The 7959-nt window shown below is 44.4% G+C and overlaps 1 protein-coding gene across 1 annotated transcript in view; it reads right to left on the reverse strand.

Moving 5' to 3' along the window:
• The window catches only part of GCLC (glutamate-cysteine ligase catalytic subunit), a 122081-nt gene that overhangs the window by 41178 nt on the left and 72944 nt on the right, over nt 1-7959 (reverse strand). The gene's annotated exons all lie outside the window — the stretch shown is intronic.

Consider the following 7959-nt stretch of genomic DNA (forward strand, 5'->3'; position numbering starts at 1 on the left):
TGTCATTGCTTTTATCCCAAGAAACAGGTGTTTTTTAATTTCGTGACTGCTGTCACCATCTGCAGTGATCATGGAACGCAAGAAAGTAAAATCTCTCACCACTGTTAGGAGCTTCATAACATTCTCCTCCATTCCAAATCCGAAAGACATTTCTTTAATAGCGGCCTTCCAGATGGGTGCTTATTGTGATACAATGATGATGATGATGATGATTTAATAATAATAGATTATTTATACCCCACCCATCTGGCTGGGTTTCTCCAGCCCCTCTGGGCAGCTTCCAACAAAATATTAAAAATACAATAAAACATCAGACATTAAAAACTTCCCTAAACAGGGCTGCCTTCAGATGTCTTCTAAAAGTCAGATAGTTGTTTATTTCCTTGACACCTGATGGGAGGGCATTCCAGAGGGCAGGCGATTTGCCTGGTGCTCCTCATAAATGCAGCTTTTTCCCCCAGAGGGCACATGATGCTTTTGGCATCCAAATCCCAGCCCATAATCACTGCCTTATTTAATCCATATTCCCCTTCTCTGAGAAAATGCCAGTAAGTGTAAAAAGAAAATCAGTTTATCAGCGACCCCTTTTCACTGTTAAGCTCCCATTTGGAAACACCCATAAAAACCATAAACCACTTTAACAGAACCCAGCGCTGTTGACTTCTCTGGATGCAACTTCCCTGAGTGTGGCTGGGGGGACGGGACTTTCCTCTCGCCTCACTGGGGTTGTGAGGGCACATGGCCTACAAATCATCTATTTGCAGAACAAAAGGAAATGGGTCCAACATATTTCCTCTGTCATCTGAAATCTCAGAGACAGATTGAAGGCTGGGATTTGCAGTGGTTTTCCCTTTGTTTTCCTGTTGAATTCATCATATGAGAGGCTTTTGTTTGATGTGGGCCCAGCCTTCTCTCCCCATTTAGCAATCGCTCTGTGGTTTGGATTTGTAGAATAGGACCCACTGGGGACTGTTAATGCTGATAAGCTCCCTTGTATTTCAGCTGGTGGTTCGGTAACATGACTGCTCACATGGTGGTGAGAATAATGGCACACAGTCCTAAATGAGGCTCCATTTTGGGGTAGCTGTCATCTTAGGAACAGCCTCTGCATCGCTCTCTTGCACCCCCAGGAGCACATGCATGTGTTCCACGCATGAGATCTGTGTCAGATGAGAGAAAGGGACTGATGTGCAATCTGAAAACCGGTGCATCTGCTTTTCTTATAGCATTCCTCCATTTGATATTATAGCACTCATTTCAGTGAATCATGGAGCACATGTAATAAAAGCGATCCTCAAAGGTTTGGGATCATTGCTCAGCGGCAGAGTATATACCCTTGTGTGCAGCAGGTCCCGAGTACAGTCTCTGGAATCACTACTTAAATGGGTAAAAGAACTCTGAAAACTGCCGCCAATCAGAGTAGTTGATACTGGGCTAACTGGACAAATAACATGACCTCCTTCTCCTAAGTCAGTCAGTTGCTACAATGATAGTTGCATTTGTGAAATTCAGCACGGCCTCTCCCTGAATTTGAAATTGGTTTGAACTTACAGAAGCATGCTTCACCTGGCTGATTAACCCTTGCAGCCAAAAGGTGTGCTGGATTGCTTGCATGAACAGAGCTCACGCGGCTAATCCCACAACTGAGGTTTTAGGTCAGACCAAAGCTAATGACAGATTGAATGTACAAGGAGGAGAATGACTTGGACCTCCTTTGCTTCTCATCCGGGGTGAAAAACAGTTAAACTTTTGAGAACCAAGACCCAGTGAAAAAGGACTCCCCACCCCGCCCCCACTGCCAATACTCCTGCTGGTTGCTACGGCAAACTACAGACCCTCCAAGTGTCCCTATCTTCCAGGAACAGTCCTGGATTTACAGAAGCTGTCCTGGTTTCTGATTTGATCCCCGCTTTTCCTTTGGATGTACCTATTTTCATCGGGTGAAATGCTGGAGCATATGGTAGGACATCCCTATTTTAATCAGATAAATATTGGAGTTATGCGACTGCTGAGCTAAGGAGACACAGCCTTTATAAGGGAAGTTTTTTTTAATGCTTAATGTTTTTTTATGTTTTTATATACATATGTTGGAAGCCACTCAGAGTGGCTGGGGCATACATAATGAAATCATCATCATCATTATCAGAGAAATGTTGGAGGGTACAGTAACTAACTGCACTTGAGCCAGCCTAAATTTTCAAATGAGATCAGTCCAGAGCAATTTGCAAAGGAATTACTTCCCCAGTCATACCCAACGTTTCCTCAGGGCCTCAATCCCATCTGGTTGCAGGGCGAGGAGTTCAGAATATTGGCTCACTATCCAAGTAGACTGTAGAGGAGGGATAAGCCAGGAGGATCAGAGAGTCTCTCGACTTCTGCATCATTTGTAGGAGGTTGTTCTGAAACCAAGCCTATTTAACCTGCAAAATTTGCAAAGGCCTGGCCAGCTCCATTTCCCCCCAAGGCTTAAATTCCACCATTGGATCTATCCTGCCATGCTAGCAGAGCAGTTAGTTCCAACCCTTCATGTGCGTGTTTTGTATCGTTTCTTTGTGGAGCTAATGCTCCCTGTCCTTGCTTCCTGCTTGCTAATTGCGGCCCCAGTGCTTTAACTCCAGGGAATTGCTCAAATGGAATTTCCCCATTCCCACCCCTAGCATCATAGTAGCCTGTACTCTGTACCTCTGGCAACCATTAAAGTAATTTGAATGGGAAACAGCAAACCCCAGCAGCATAAATCTTCCATGACTGGTTTTCACATGCCCTGCCTCTGTAATATTAGTTAGGTAGCAGAAGACATAGTGGGTCTTCTTTTGCTGACAAAGAAGACCCTTAGGGTCATGTCTGATCTAGCTAGTTTTCTAGCTGCCGTTTTGTCTGTTAAAAAGGAATGGGTTGATTCCCATATGACTGCCTGCCAGCACGATTTAGAATAATGGGGGAGGATAAAGAATGCCAGACTGTACTGTTGAGTTAAATTACGTTAGTGCTGTGCCAACATCTGTCCTCCGGTTTCTCTAAAGTTTTCTTCCTCTGCAAAAGAGGCTCCTGCCTGTTTCTCGGGACACTTTGCCTTCAGAGGCGAACTTTGCCTCTGATTATTCCTGGGCTGCAGCAAGCATGAGTGGTGGACCTTTCTAGGAAGCTGAAACTCCAGTAGGTGTTAAAGCTCTGCAGGGTCTGGTTCCAACCTCTAGCTGGAGCAGAACCCACAAGGATCTGTGAATGGGATATACAGGGAAGCAGTTGAGGGCAATACCAGCTGAGAACAGAAATCAAGGGTATTTGAGTAGTAAGAGCTGTGGCATTCCGTTCAGCTCTCTCTGTTTCGTTCCTCAACTTCCCACGGCCTTCTTTCACAAAGCTTGTAGCCACAAATATGACACAGCGTCAGAAGAGAATCTGGAAACAAAACAATAAAGCAGAAAACCAAAACCACCACGCCAACCACCACCAAAAACAAACAACCCACCAAACACCAGCTGAATTGTAGAGAGAACTGAAATAAAGCCATCATTTGCATTACTTTCACTACAAGGAGTAGTCAGTGCTATTTTTTCATGAAGCTGGTAAAGAAGCAAGAGAGCTGTTTGATGACAATGTAAATAAGGAGTGGATTTTGAATTATATATATAAAAAATGTTTAAGCAAACTGTCCGTGAGAGGACCATGTAGCATCCTAGATGTTGTTTGGTTCCCCAGCATCACCAATGTTCAGAGTTTATGGCAGTTGGAGTCCAACAATATTTGTAGTTTCACAGATTTCCCATTTCTGACTTAGGAAAGGAGGATTTCTTGGCACAATTTGGTGATTTATACTGTACCTTTTGCTTGCTGCTGCCACACCTACAGACTACATCAGATGACAAGTATTGATCCTCTGGCACTGGGAAAGCTTTTTAAAAAACCCTTCCGTGCTTGGCTTAAAACACTACCATAGAATCATCTTTCAGCACCTATGCCTCATAGCGCCACGAAACCATTCATCGGTTAATTATTGCCCTGCGGATCAATGTTTATAATCCTTTCCTTGAAAGAGCTTGCTTGCGTGTTTCAGATCACTAAAACAGATGCCTCAGTCATGACATGCTGCTTGCATAGCAGCTAAGTAGCTCTCATTAGATCACTTATAGGGCAAGTGAACAGAAGCCTTCCAATAGAAACAATGCTTTTTTTTTTTTGCTGTGGACATGTTGCCCATAGTTCTCCTGGCATTTCATTAGAGCCTTTGTCTGTAGTAGCTGCCTTCTACAGAGATATTTAGCAGGTGAAACATATCCAGCTATGGAGACAAAGCGCACAACTTTCGTGTTTCGGGAGCATGCATGTGCTGCAAGCCTAGGCTTGGCCACAGCTAGCAGCATTGATGCGAGGCTTGTTTATTTAGATTTGAAGTATCATCTCTCTCCCTCTCAAAACCTTAGTACGGGCAATGGCTGCTTTGCAATACGAAGTGTGGCTACCTCCATTTCCACCTCTGCATTTCTCAAAGAGTCGTAGTCTGATCTTGATGAAAGGCAGGGCTCAGACAGGCTCCAGACTAGACTCAGGTTGAAGAAACAGCATCAGTTGTGGGGAGGTCTTGGAGAAAGGAGAAACGAGGGGGTAGGACTTCTAGGTCAGCAAGATTACAGCTTCCCTACTTTTGCAGTGTGGTTGGGAGGACCTAACAGACTTTCATTGAATTCCTCCAGGAAAAGCAGTGGCTGCCGGGCTAAGCCCTGTGAACCGCCCTGAGACCTGCAGGTATAGGGGGTATACAAATTTAATATATAAATAATATACTATAATAAAATAAGCTGGGGAACTAAGTGATGCACCAGCTGCTCTCACTGCAGAAACAAAGAAGCAGCCACACTTTACCAGCCTGGGTTTAAAGTGGGAGACTTATCTGGCTGCTAAAGAGGGGTGAAGGGAGGTGACACGCCTTGATTTCTTGGCCAGTGGCTTCATAGCAGCAAGGGATGCGATTCACAACTGTATCTGTATCAGAGCAATTCCTGTTGAACTTGGTGGCACTTAACGTCCAAGTAAATATGAATAAAATTTGGGGTGTCAGGATGTACATAAATTTAGTTTCCTTTCTTTGACCGGTGTTTATTTAGAGCCCGGTGTCCTATGAGTGAGATTAGTGGTATTTCGATAAGTTAACCCATAAATAGTTTTCTCTTCTGACTAGTAGTTTGGCCTTTTAGGCAGTGCCAAGTGAGAAATCATTTCAGGTCAGAATGGCTTTGTGTGGTTAGCGAGAATGCCTTCCTGAAAAGAGAGTCCAAAGGGTGAGTTCTGGAATGCAGGCTGAAGGTAATGTGACTTAGCTCTCATATTTGGCTAATGGATATCTGAAAAGGACAATCTGCTTATTTAAGACCTAGCAATCCTGTGTTTCTTTGGCTTCCTGGTCCACAAACCTCAGCTTTCCAAGCTCCCAGGCCCACCTGCCACAGCTCTTCCTGTCTCTAAGGCTTATGGTCAGTTTTGCCCCCAGTTCTGTGTTCTTCAGATATTCTACTCCTTCAACTGAAAGTTGCCACCACAGTTTATTTCCTAAGGTTCTTGTGTTTCAGATAACTCGCTAACTCTGCCTCTCTTCTGTTAGTCATACTTTTGTTCCTTGACCAGTTTCTCTAGTACTCAACTTGGCCATACCATACAGTTCCTCCTGATCTTAAGCACAATGAAGTTTGTTCAGAGTCCCTTCCAGGTTACACACTTCTTGCCTCAATGTAACATTATTTGATGTTTGACTGCCTCTTTCCTCAAGTCTCGTTCATCCAACCATCTTTTCTCGCACTCTCAATCCATTGCCCACCCTCAGCGCTTCAGTTCCTCTGGCCTAACTGTTTGCTAGCTTCTTTATATCCCAGGAACCTCTTTGCCGAGCCTCAGTCCATCTCGTAAGGTTTTACTTTCAGCCATTCTGACCGATTTCCCTCCCCTCACAGAAGATGGACTTTGAACTGTTTGGTTCCCTGAACATGCCATGCCGGCATGACTGGAGCCAATGCATTTCAAAGGCTTCTCTGCCACAAGTAGAAATCGCTTGAATCCCATTGCTGCCCTCTAGTGCCAATTTCAGCAGAGACTTGGTAGCACATTTCTGTGGGAAGGAGTGCCATGCATATTCATAGCACAAAAGGTTATTTGAGGTTAAAAATCTAAAGGTCAGGCTCCATGGTAGAGGAGGTGCTGCTGACAATATGCTCTCGAACATGTGAAAGCTGCAGCTGGCTCATCTTCATTGTAAGTTTTAAAGCAAACTATTTTCCCTAGTGAAGGACAGACAGCTGCTGTCTAAGATGGCAGTCATCAAAGAGAAAAGGCACACCATTTTGGATATTATAACTGCACACTGCAGCACAAACACAAATTTGTTAACTGATGTTTTCCATAATAACCATTTCATGAATGGGCCATGCTGGATAGCTCAGTTGGTTAGAGCATGGTTCTGACAATGCCAAGTTTGCTGGTTCAATCCAGCTGCATATTCCTGCATTGCAGAGGATTGGACTAGTTGACCCTCAGGATTCCTTCCAGCTCTACAATCCAATGGTTCTACTTTTCATTTTTCTCGAATAAGGTTGGGGAAGCTCGGTGGGGGGGCACTCTAGCCTTCTCATACTTAGCTCAGGCTGTTAGTCCATCCAGCCCAATATTTTCTACACTGGCTGGCAGGGGCTCTTCAGACATGGGGATCTTCCAGCCTGAGCTGGAGATGCTTGGGATTGAACCATGTGCTCTACCACTGAGCTATGTCCCACTTATTCTATAGGTCCCAGATCGGAGGGATAATATTCTCTGTAAAATAAACATGTGGCTTTAATATTTTGAAATAAAACATTGATTTTGGGTCAGAGAAGAGAATATTTTCATACTTCACCCGTGCAGAAATGTTTGCATTTGTACTGCAAGGAGATCCAACGTTCTTACATCATCATGTGCCCCCAGGCATGTTTTGTTCTGTTGTTTATTGGTGATGTGGAACTCCACCTCTGCTCAGACAACATTCCTTCACTGCTCTCTGCTTAGAACCTGTTGTATGAATGCCCAGGCATTGGGGAAGAGGTTATGCTCTCCTGTTGCTATTCATTCTTACCCTCCTGGGCATGTACTCTCCTGTTTATGTGCCAAATATACCCCCCCTCAATAATTCCCTTCCCCAATTGTACATAATCACTCATGCATTCAAGCACCCCCCCCCTCCAGGGATGCTTCCCCCAAACATTATCCAGATGTTGTCGTGACGCCCCAGCAAGGCCAATGGTCAGAGATTATAGGTGCTGCAGTCCAGCTACATCTGAAAGCCCATATAGCCCCCTCCTGCTTTATGGAATGTATTAGACATAGCCTGTTGAGGCAGGTGACCCTATTCTAGTCAGGAAGAATTGGAACAAAACTGCATTTCAAGCTCTAAGAGAGAATTTACTGCTTTTGTGCTATACATAATGGGCTTTAATTTCAAGAAGAAAGTGTTGTATTCTTGGTGTGAAATTCAAGTGTCTTCATGTCCTTCAGTTCCTTTATTCCGTCAGTTGTAATGTTGCCCCCACCAACACTGCAGTCTTTAAAAAGTGGTTTAGGCTGACAGTGTTAGGATTCATAAAAATTATACAGCTTGCTCTGAACATTGCAGGCTACCATTCCAAACGCGGCCCAAGTCGGCCCAAGTCGTAAGGTGGCCTGCATATTCTTGATTGCTCACTCTCCCATTTTGGCAGTGTCGAGGAAAATCACCTCTCCAAAGCTGTTGTTTGCATTTGAAGGGAAGCTCCCATTGGTGCCAATGGAGGCTTCCACTGAAATGAAAATAGCAGCTTTGGAGAGGCATTTTTTGTCAGCACTGGCAGAGAGTGGGGGGGGGACTCCCCACCCACAACCTGCAGGTGGCTTAAGAATCACCTCCGCCTGTTATTTACATAACAAAACTGTGCAGAAATATCACATCCCCCTTGCTCCCCC

This window comes from Zootoca vivipara, chromosome 3 (genome assembly GCF_963506605.1).
Source record: "Zootoca vivipara chromosome 3, rZooViv1.1, whole genome shotgun sequence".
Classification (NCBI taxonomy): domain Eukaryota; kingdom Metazoa; phylum Chordata; class Lepidosauria; order Squamata; family Lacertidae; genus Zootoca; species Zootoca vivipara.